Source organism: Carica papaya, chromosome 8 (genome assembly GCF_054855325.1).
Source record: "Carica papaya isolate Zhongbai chromosome 8, ASM5485532v1, whole genome shotgun sequence".
In the NCBI taxonomy this organism is placed as follows: Eukaryota; Viridiplantae; Streptophyta; class Magnoliopsida; order Brassicales; family Caricaceae; genus Carica; species Carica papaya.
The window spans coordinates 20,833,531-20,844,094 of record NC_142316.1 but is presented as its reverse complement, the minus strand read 5'-3'; the positions used below and the strand labels follow the sequence as shown (position 1 = coordinate 20,844,094).

The window sequence follows — 10,564 nt, the reverse complement described above, 5'->3', positions numbered from 1 at the left end:
TTGAAAATTAAATGTGGATAGTGTGCGGAATAAAAATAAAGGTTTTCACTCACACCAGTTAGGCAACGTACTTTGCCTTTGATTTCTCAAAGGATTTCTGGTCACCAATTAAAGGCTATTCTATTTTTGTGATGCAAAATGCAAACAATGTGCCAATTGCCTTATGCTGTGCAACTGGGGTATTTTTGATATTTTTTGTACATAACTGTTTCTCATTAATAACATGAACTACTTGAATTGAACGGATATATATGAATTCAAGCAGGATGCAATATGAATAAACAATCAAATAAATTTGACTGCTAATTTAAAAAACAAAATGCTAAAACAAATAAACGTAGATTTGGGTTTCTAGGAGCCAAAGCTCTGGTACCAGATTAAGTGGGAGGGTATGACAAGGATCAAATCTACTCTTAAAACCCACTCAATGTATGCAATACTGAAACTATAAGGAAGGGAAAAACATCACGGACTTACCGATAAGTTGATCCTCACTCTTTGGCTCAACAAAACTTCTGAAGATTCCTACTTCCTGAAGAACTTGAAGAAGCTAATTTTAACAAAAACACTAAAAGAAGAAAAGCCGAAGCTCTCAAGAATGCTCTCGTATTTATTCTCAAAGGGTGTGTTTACATCCTAGGAGCAAAGGTCTATTTTAAATCTTTCCCCAAACAATCTAGATGAGTACAAAATCTTAAGATAATTTAATAAAATAATACCCTAAATAACATTTTATCTTAATCTAGGATAAATACATAATAAAATAATTATTCTATCCTAAATAAATTACTTAAATAATTCTGATGGATAGAATTACAATAAAATATTAATTAAAATAAATACATATTTATCCAATGTAAAATTCACATAAAAACATGTGGAAATTAATTTTAAAACATGGATAATTTAAAAAGTGGGTCCCAATAATTTTTTTAAAATAATTAAATAAATAAATATTAAATAATTTAAAAGAGGAAAAGGGGGCCAGTCGATTTGAGCTACCTGGATGGGTCGGGTCGGCCGGTCCGCGCAGGTTGTGCAGGAGAAGCCCCATGAGAATTGCGGACTGGTGGGCTTTGGCCATTCAAGGGCAAGTTCGTGTGGGGTGCTTGAGTTCGGCCCGTTGGGCCTGCGTGCGCAGTCAGCTCCACACGGGCCTAGAGGACCAGGTCGCATGGGTGGGTGCTCTTGGGCGTGTGTGCGGTATGTGTGGGATGGACTGCATCTCTAGCACATGTGTGGGCCTCTTTGCTTGCGTGGCCTACAGGTCTCTGCACCAAGAAAGTTGCGTGTCTCCGATTTTCCTACGAGGCATAAGGTCGCCTTGACTGCTTCAAATGTCCTTCACATGCATTGCAACATATATGTACCCTATGAGTACCCAAACCCAAACTACATTTGGACTTTCTTCTTGTGTCGGGCTTCTCAGACCGAACCGTTCCTTAATAGTAAAGCCCGTTACCCTTCAGGTTTTTGGCACCTTCTGGTGTCATTTCTTCCTAGACCGGGAACTCATTTGGTGGATTCAACCTTGTTGTTTGATACTTGGTAAGGAATAGCATACCTTGGAATATTGTTACTTCGCAATTATTTTCTTTCATTTCCTGAAAGTTTATCTACACTTTCTCACTTCTTGCACTCCTCTAGTTTAGGTGTGTTTTTAGTGGGTATCGCATCAAAGAGAGAGGAAGGAGAAGCAAAGGACAAAAACAAAGAAAGAAGAGAAAAGGAGAGCGAAAGCTCATAGCCAACCCAAGGAGAACTTGTGGGCTTAAGGTGAGTTTATTCTTTCATTTTAATTTTATTTCTCTTGAAACTTTGAGGATGATTTTTAATTGATATGAGTAGTATTTATGAAGTTAGATATTGCTAAAAAAACATCCTAGAAATCTGTTGGATTTTCGAGAGAGAGCTTAGAAATTAATTCGAGACTCTATCAGAAGTAAAGTAGCATGTCTTACAAGGTATGTAGTTTCAAGTTTCTTTTTAAGAAAATCAATTTACCTATCATAAGGATAGTTTTGAGTGTAAAATATGATAATTTCTAAGAGGAGATGCAGCTAAAAGTTTGGTAGGAAATTGAGAAAAATATAAGGGGAGACTTTGTCAAAATAGAGAAAGCTTAAATTGATTGCATCAAACTCAAGGTAAGTGAATGTTATGGCATCTAGGCCTAGTATGTTTTAACACATGTTTTATGAAAATAATTTACGATTTTTATGAAATATAAAAGCATTGTATAATGTAGTGATTGGTGTATGCTGTGTGATCTGGGATGTATAAAATCTAGGTTTACTACACTTACTGTGTGATCTGGTACCTGTATGTAGAATACACTACACTTACTGTGTGATCTGGTACCTGTATGTAGAATACACTATACTTGCTGTGTGATCTGGTACACGTGTAAGATATCTTGTGTTTGCTGTATGATATGCTATAGGATGGTTTTTAATATAGTTTTAAAAATATGGCAAATGTGTTTCACTAATGTGTGTGATGATACTATATATTGCAATGTACTTAGTTATTAGTCATAATATTTGTTTATTGGGATAATGTATCTCACTCCCCCATTATTTTTTAGATAATGAGGATTCTGCTGTAAAATAGTAAGTGATATGGAAAAGAAGTTGAGAAGTTAGACTTTGAGATTAGGTTATTAGTTTGTATGTTTATATTGTAAGAAAAAAATTTAGGGCCTCGTATATATGTATCTGATGTACATGCTTCAAGGGATGTAATGCTTCTGTGTACTCTGTATATTGATGAAAGTTATAAATACTTTACTTTTCTCTTTTTCCTTGGGAATAGTCTCCCCTTATAATTTCCTCAATTTCCTTATAGAACACACTACTTTAACTCTAGCAGAGTCTTAATTTAATTTCTAAGCTTTTTCACTAAATATTTGGCAGATTCTTAGGATGTTTTTGAGTACTTTCTTAAGTCCATGGGTTCTTTCTTTATTGGTTGTGAGCTTTCCATCCCATTTTCTTTTTTTTCTTTAGTTTCCTTTCTTCCCTTTTCCTTCGTCTCTCTTTCTCTCACAATTTAGGTAAATTTTCCTTAAGGAAAGACTCCCAAATTCTCTTAAAATCCCTCACTTTTCTCATGGATTACTCACCCTTCTCTCTTTCTCTCTCTTCTTTTTCTTTTCTTTCTCTCTTTACTCTTACTTTTTCTTGGCTGTAGAATGATTTTCCCTCCTTCCCTCCCCCTTATTTGTAGGAGAAAGGGATAGGTGGTAAATCATGATTAGCCACTTAAACCACCTCAAGCTTCATCCTTATCCTTATCTCTTCCTTTCCTTGGCCTTTAGTAATTCTAGAGAATTATATTCTTATATAAAATCTTCCACGACTCATCCTCCTTACAGGAGTTCCCATCAAAATTTGGGCTCCATTAAAGCTAATTTGGGCCTTAGGCCTACCTAAACCCATAAGGCCCATAATCGCATACCATGCACATGCCTTCACTTCAAATAGCTATAGCTCCCTTGATTTTTATGAGTTTTTGACCCATTTTACCTTCATTTGCTCATCGTAGTTTCACTTACTAACTAATTTTGGGTTCATAAGGACCACATTTGGCCCATTAAAGTTCACCTAAGACCCGAAAGGTCCAAACCACAAGCAAAGTAGGCCTATGTCTATACCCTTACTTCAAAACTCCATAACTTGCTTAATTTTTATTCTTTTTAGGCAACCTTGTGCTTCACATGTTTCACAAGTAGGCAGCTATCATATGGTGTTGGTTTAGGCTTCATACGAGTCCATCTGGCCCATTTGTAGGCCAAAGAAGCCCAAAAGTTTAAAATTGTCCTTCATGTGCATGCCTGACGTAGGGTGGAGTGTGTTTAGTCCACAAATCAAAATAACTTGATCTTAAATCTACTATATTCAGCAATTCAAAACTTAATTACCGAAGATAACACCTCCCTATTGAAATGACAGTTGACTAAGCAAAAACTTATCAAATTAACTTGGAAAAATAAGAAGAATAGAGAAAGATGCCATAACTTACCCAATAAGTCAATCCCCATCCTCTGCTCAATGAAACAGTCTAAAGCTCTTAATTTGAAGACACCTAAAGAGCTTAAAAATTAACAGAATTAATTTAAAGCAAAATTTTTTATTGATCTTCTAAATCCAAATGTGAATTACAAGCTATGATGAGGCCTTTATATAGGCTTTCACCTAGGTTGTTCTAAACAATCACAAACTCTTGAAAATTAATAAAATGAAATTCTATCACAATATCTAACATAAAAATATTAAATAAATAATCTTAAAGGATACAATTATATTAAAATAAAAATAAATAAAATATTAAAATAGGTGCAGGTTTTATCCCATTTGATATTAATAAAGAACTTATGAAAAATATGCAAAAGAATGATGAAATTTCAGCCAAGGTTGTTGTAGATTCAAACTGTGCATGCAACATGAGCGGTAAGCATACCCACATGCATGCTTGGTAGTGTGTGAGTATGCTGGAGCATGCGCGGCCCACCCACACATGCGACATTCTCTCACACACGATGTGCATCTGTACATTTCCTATGCACGCATTCGGCATGTCCGCGAGTGTTGGTGTCATACGCATGTGCCAAGGTCCTTTGAGTAATAGCCCAAATTTTTCCTAGTTTGAACTTGTGTTTGATATGACTGATTAAGTGTGTAATATGTAAGAAGAAAGATGTGATAGGGTTAAGGACTAAGTTTCAAGCCAAATGGAGTGAAATCTATGAGATTAGGGTAGCCAGAATCCCTTAAGAAAAGTTTTTTCCTTAATAAGGGAAATCGAGTTATCTAGGCCCAAGAACACTTCTGAAGGTTATAAAACATTAACTGCCATGTGTTATCTTTAGGGCTCCTTCTCATTCTAAAGACTTCCAGGATTATCAAGACTCATCCCACCATTTTATCCTCCTAAGTGCTTCTATGAAAAATTTGGGCTCCATTCCAGCTGTTTTGGGCCACCTTAAGCCCACCTTTACCCTTAAGGCATACAACTGCACTCCATGCACATGCCTTGATTCCAACAACCATAACTCCCTTGATTCTTATGCCTTTTTTGACCCATTTTATCTTCACTTTCTTATCGTGGTTTCAGCTCCTTAGGCCCACCTAAACCCCCTTAAGGCATACAACTGCCATGCACATGCCTTCATTCCAACAACCATAACTCCCTTGATTCTTATGCATTTTTTGGCCCATTTTATCTTCACTTTCTTATCGTGGTTTCAACTCCTTAGGCCCACTGATGCAAACAAGGCTAAAAATACTCAAGATACTCAAAGAGCATCAGAAGGTGACTTGGAGCAAATTTCAAATGATGTAAACACAAATACAGTTTCAAACCTGGAAAGTTTCAGCGAACCAGTAACAAGATCAAAGGCAAAGAATCTTAAAGAGTTGCTCCAAGTTTTTACTCAAAACCATGTGGATGATGGGCTGGCCAATTGTGGAAAGTTCAAATATGAGCTTTTTGAACAGCCCAAATTCGTAACTTTAATTGGATTTAAGTGATTTGAGATAATTTGGGCTTGTTTGAGTTTTATTGGTAATGGATGAATAAGCCTTGTGTATGGGCTGGATTAGTTGAGTTGTTTTAAGTATTTTGGATTGTTTTATTTTAGTTTAAGTTAATTAAGTCCATATAGTTAAGTATAACTCATTTTGGGCTTGAGTCTTGTCTTAGTGTTATTACAAGAATGAGCACATAACTATATGGTGCCACAAACAATTAGTGGTGTTGGTTAAGAAGATTGGAGTTGCAAGGAGTTACATAACAATTACATGCCTATAATTAGCCTAGTTATTGTTGGAGTTATAATTGTAATTACCACATAATTAACCTAGTTATTGTGGGAGTTACAATTGTAATTATTGTATTGTAACTTATCATTGATTTCTTTGGCTATAAATACGAAAAGAACTCTTCTTTGTGGACATCAAGAATTGTAATCAAACATTTCAGAATTGAGTTGAAAGCATTTTGGCTTTCTTTTCACTTTATGCACAAGGTGTTGATTTGGAATACAATTGTTATCACTTGTATTTCAATTTTAATTTCCTATTTCAATTGTTCTTGGTGCTTATTTGGATTGGGTTCAAGGGATATCATTTATCTTTCTTAGGTTCTCTTGAACTTCTACCATTTGGGTGATTGAACAAATTTGATTCCTTTTTTACTTGTGATCTAAATTCCGTTCTGAACCGATTGAAGAGTCTAAGGTTCAAGCAAGGGCCTTGGGGTTCCGCATCATTTGGTATCAGAGCATTGGTTCACCAAGTAAATTAGTCTATCCTTATTTTGTTGTCTTTATTTTCATTATTGCTTACAAAAAAACAGCAAATTTGCATTCAGCAAAAAAAAAAAAAAAAATCAGATTAGCCTAATTTGGTTAATTGTGCAAAACACATTTCCACATATTCTACCTTGTGTAATTGACACAGCTGCTATTATTTCCATTTTATTTATCTCATATAACATTCAAATACATTTAAAATTTAAAAGAAAAACTCGTTTCAAGGCTGTTTGTTTGGTTAAGATTGTTTGTGTAATTTTTGGTGCTGTTTGGAAACAACTCACCTCAATTGAGTATATTTTCATCCAAAACTGTTTGTTTCACTTAATTTGAGTATTTTGGATGATAATTTGTGGTTCTATTAGAGAATTACAAGTTTCGTGCATTAAATTCTATATTCACCATTTTTTTTCTTGCATCTTTAGTTTTCATTTAATATTCTTGCCTATTTGCTTCTTATTACATCTTGAGGTAATAATATTGATTCGTACAGCCTAATTAACATAAAAATCATCATACACTTATTTCTATATCAAGTGTGTGCTCTTCATTTTTTAGATTGTTCTAGTTTGCTTTTAGAGTTGAATTTGTGCATCTTGTTTCTTTAGGAATTCTTTGTTATCTCTAATTAAAATTGAGTACATAGTGATAATTAATTGCTGTTTGAATTGGCCATTTTATATAAAGTTATAAAAGATTGCTTGAGTGTTAAAAAGCAAGAGAGTGTGAGCTCAAAAGAGGGTAAAAGCCAAAATTGAGTGAAACACGAGTGCCCATACTACGAGAGTAAACACGTGAGGGACTGATTTGTGAGGTTGCAATCTAATTTGTTTGTCATTAAAATTTCAGATTTGAAGATGGAGCCACAAGGGAGTGAAAGAACATCAAAAGATCAAGAATTCATCCTCAAAGCAATGCAACAACAATTTGAGAGGATTCAACTAGCAATTGGCAACATGAATGAGAAACTAGAGAAACAACAACGTGAGTTAAATTCCATGAGAGGGGCAAGAAGACTTCTAACACCACCTTTTGATGAGGAACTAGAGGAAGAATTTGATGACCAAGCTACTTTGGTCAATGAAGGTCAAAATTATGGTAGGGGTCGAAACGATCTTGATAAGAACATTGGGAGCATCAAAATAAAAATCCCATCGTTTTTAGGCAAGAATGACCCGAATGCTTATCTTGAATGGGAGCGTAAGGTGGAGCTTATTTTTAAGTGCCACAATTATTCGGAGGAGAAAAAGATAAAGCTTGCGGCCGTGGAGTTTGAAGAGTATGCCATTATGTGGTGGGATCAACTCATCACAAGTAAAAGTAGAAATGGATAGAGATCTATTTCCACTTGGGCCGAAATGAAGGCTATCATGAGAAGGCGCTTTGTTCCTACTCACTACTATAGGGACTTACATCAAAAATTGCATGGCCTGATACAAGGGAACAAGAGGGTAGAAGAATACTACAAAGAGATGGAGATAGCCATGATAAGGGCTAATATTGAAAAGGATAGGCAAGCTACTATGGCAAGGTTCTTAAATGGACTTAACAAAGACATAGCCAACATTGTAGAGCTTCAACATTATGTGGAGATTGATGATATGGTGCACATGGCTATAAAGATTGAAAGACAATTAAAGAGAAAGGGAAACACAAGGCAAGCCAACACTTACTTGGCCCAAAATTCCAATTGGAGACCGAATTGGAGGGGAGATAACAAGGCTGTCCAATTCAAAAGAAATGACAAAACCAAGCCAAAAGATGTTAATGCTAATAAAAATAAAGGTATTTCTAACTCCCAAACTCCTAGGAATAGAGATATCAAGTGTTTCAGATGCTTTGGTTTTGGTCATATTGCATCTCAATACCCAAATAAAAGGGTAATGGTGATGGTGTTGAAACGGATGATGAGGATGATGTGGAGGATGAAATGACTCCTTCAGAGGATTGTAGTGATGAGGAAACGCCTATGGAAGGTAGATTGTTGATTTCTAGACGTGCTTTGAATATGCAAGTAAGGAATGATGATGAGGGGGTTAAGCTGCAAAGAGAGAACATTTTTCATTCTAGATGTCTAGTGAATGGAAAATTGTGTAGCATGATTATTGATAGGGGTAGTTGTGTAAATGTGGCTAGTACCTTATTTGTTGATAAACTGGTTTTGGAAACTACAAAACATCCTAAACCTTATAAGCTGCAATGGCTTAACAATAGTGGGGAGGTGAGAGTTAATAAGCAAGTGAGGGTGCCTTTTACTATTGGGAAGTATAGTGATGAGGTGATATGTGATGTATTTCCTATGCAAGCTAGTCATATTTTCCTGGGTAGACCATGGCAATGGGATAGGAGAGTGATGCATGATTGGTATCTCAATAGGTACATGGTAGGAAAAGAGGGCAAAAAGTGTACTCTTATTCCTTTAACCCCTAAACAAGTTTTTGAAGACCAAATGTAACTTGAAAAGTCCCATGATGAATTCGCACAAAGAGAGATCGAGAGAAAAAGAAAAGAAAAAGAAAAAGAGAAAAGAAAAGAGAGTGAGAGAAAATTAGAGTGGAAAAATGAAGATCAAAAGGAAAAAGAAAGAGAGATGCATTCGACCATAGAAAAGAATGAGGGAAAGAAGATGAGCTTTTATGCTAAAATGAGAGATGTGAGGAAAGCTTTATTTTCTGACAAGCCAATTATTTTACTCATGTACAAGGAAGCTTGTTTCTCAACTAACGAACTTGACCCTTCTTTGCCAAGTGTTGTGGTTAAAGTTTTGCTGGAATTTAGCGATGTTTTTCCCGATGATCTACCTCAAGGATTACCACCTTTGAGAGGGATTGAGCATCAAATTGACTTCATTCCTAGGGCTGCCATACCAAATAGACCAGCCTATAGGAACAATCCCAAGGAGACCAAAGAGCTTCAAAGGCAAGTGGAGGAGCTCTTACAAAAGGGGCACATTCGAGAAAGTTTAAGTCCATGCGCAGTGCCCGTCTTATTAGTACCCAAAGAATATGGTAGTTGGCGTATGTGTGTTGATTGTAGAGCCATCAACAAAATAACAGAAAAATATCGACACCCAATACCTCGACTTGATGATATGTTAGATGAGTTGTATGGTGCTTGTGTATTTTCTAAAATTGATCTTAAAATTGGTTATCACCAAATAAGAATGAAACCAGGAGATGAATGGAAAACTGCTTTTAAAACAAAACAAAGGTTATATGAGTGGTTGGTTACATACCATTTGGCTTAACTAATGCACCAATTACTTTCATGCGTTTAATGAACTATGTTTTACGTGAATTTATTAGAAAGTTTATGGTTGTCGACTTCGATGACATTCTTGTGTATAGCAAATCTATTGATGAGCATGTCATGCATTTGGGGCAAGTGTTAGACACAATGTGCAAATTTCAACTATATGCTAACATGAAGAAATGTACATTTTGCATTGATCGTATCATTTTCTTAGGATATGTCGTGAGTGCAAAAGGAATCGAGATAGATAGCGAAAAGGTAAAGGCTATTCAAGAGTGGCCGACACCTAAAAGTGTAAGTGAGGTGCGTAGTTTTCATGGTTTGACAAGTTTCTATAGGAGATTTGTAAAAGATTTTAGTGTCGTTGCTGCCCCTTTAACTGAAATCATGAAAAAAGATAAGGGGTTTGTTTGGAGAAAAGAACAAGAACATGCGTTTTCCTTACTGAAAGAAAAGTTATATAATGCGTCTTTATTAAGATTGCCTAATTTTGATTCAACTTTTAAAATTGAATGTGATGCCTCTGGGCTTGGGATAGGTGCTGTTCTTATGCAGGATAAAAGACCCATTGCTTACTTCAGTGAGAAGCTCAATGGTGCACAATTAAATTATTCCACCTATGACAAAGAGTTTTTTGCTTTGGTAAGAGCATTAGAGACATGACAACATTATTTGTTACCAAAAGAATTTGTGATTCACACCGATTATGAATCTTTGAGGCAATTGAAATGGCAAGGCAAGCTTAATAAACGACATGCAAAATGGGTAGAATTCATAGAGTCCTTCCCATATGTAATCCAATATTAGCAAGGAAAAGAAAATGTGGTAGCTGATGCGCTTTCAAGAAGGTACAGTCTTATTTTTACTCTTTCTACAAAATTGTTGGGATTTGAGCATTTCAAAGAATTGCTTGTGCATGATAGTGATTTTTCAAATGTTTATGTGGCTTGTGAACATGCGGTATTTCAAGACTTTTATAGGCATGATGGTTTTCTATTT

The 10,564-nt window shown here is 35.5% G+C and overlaps 1 pseudogene across 1 annotated transcript; it reads left to right on the top strand.

Annotated features, from left to right (window-relative positions):
• Positions 1-993: 993 nt before the first annotated feature.
• LOC148251276 (uncharacterized) lies at positions 994-9,084 on the top strand (annotated as a pseudogene). The gene is made up of 2 exons (XR_015814158.1): positions 994-1,776; positions 7,163-9,084. The product of XR_015814158.1 is annotated as an uncharacterized LOC148251276 (transcript).
• The last annotated feature ends 1,480 nt before the right edge of the window (positions 9,085-10,564 follow it).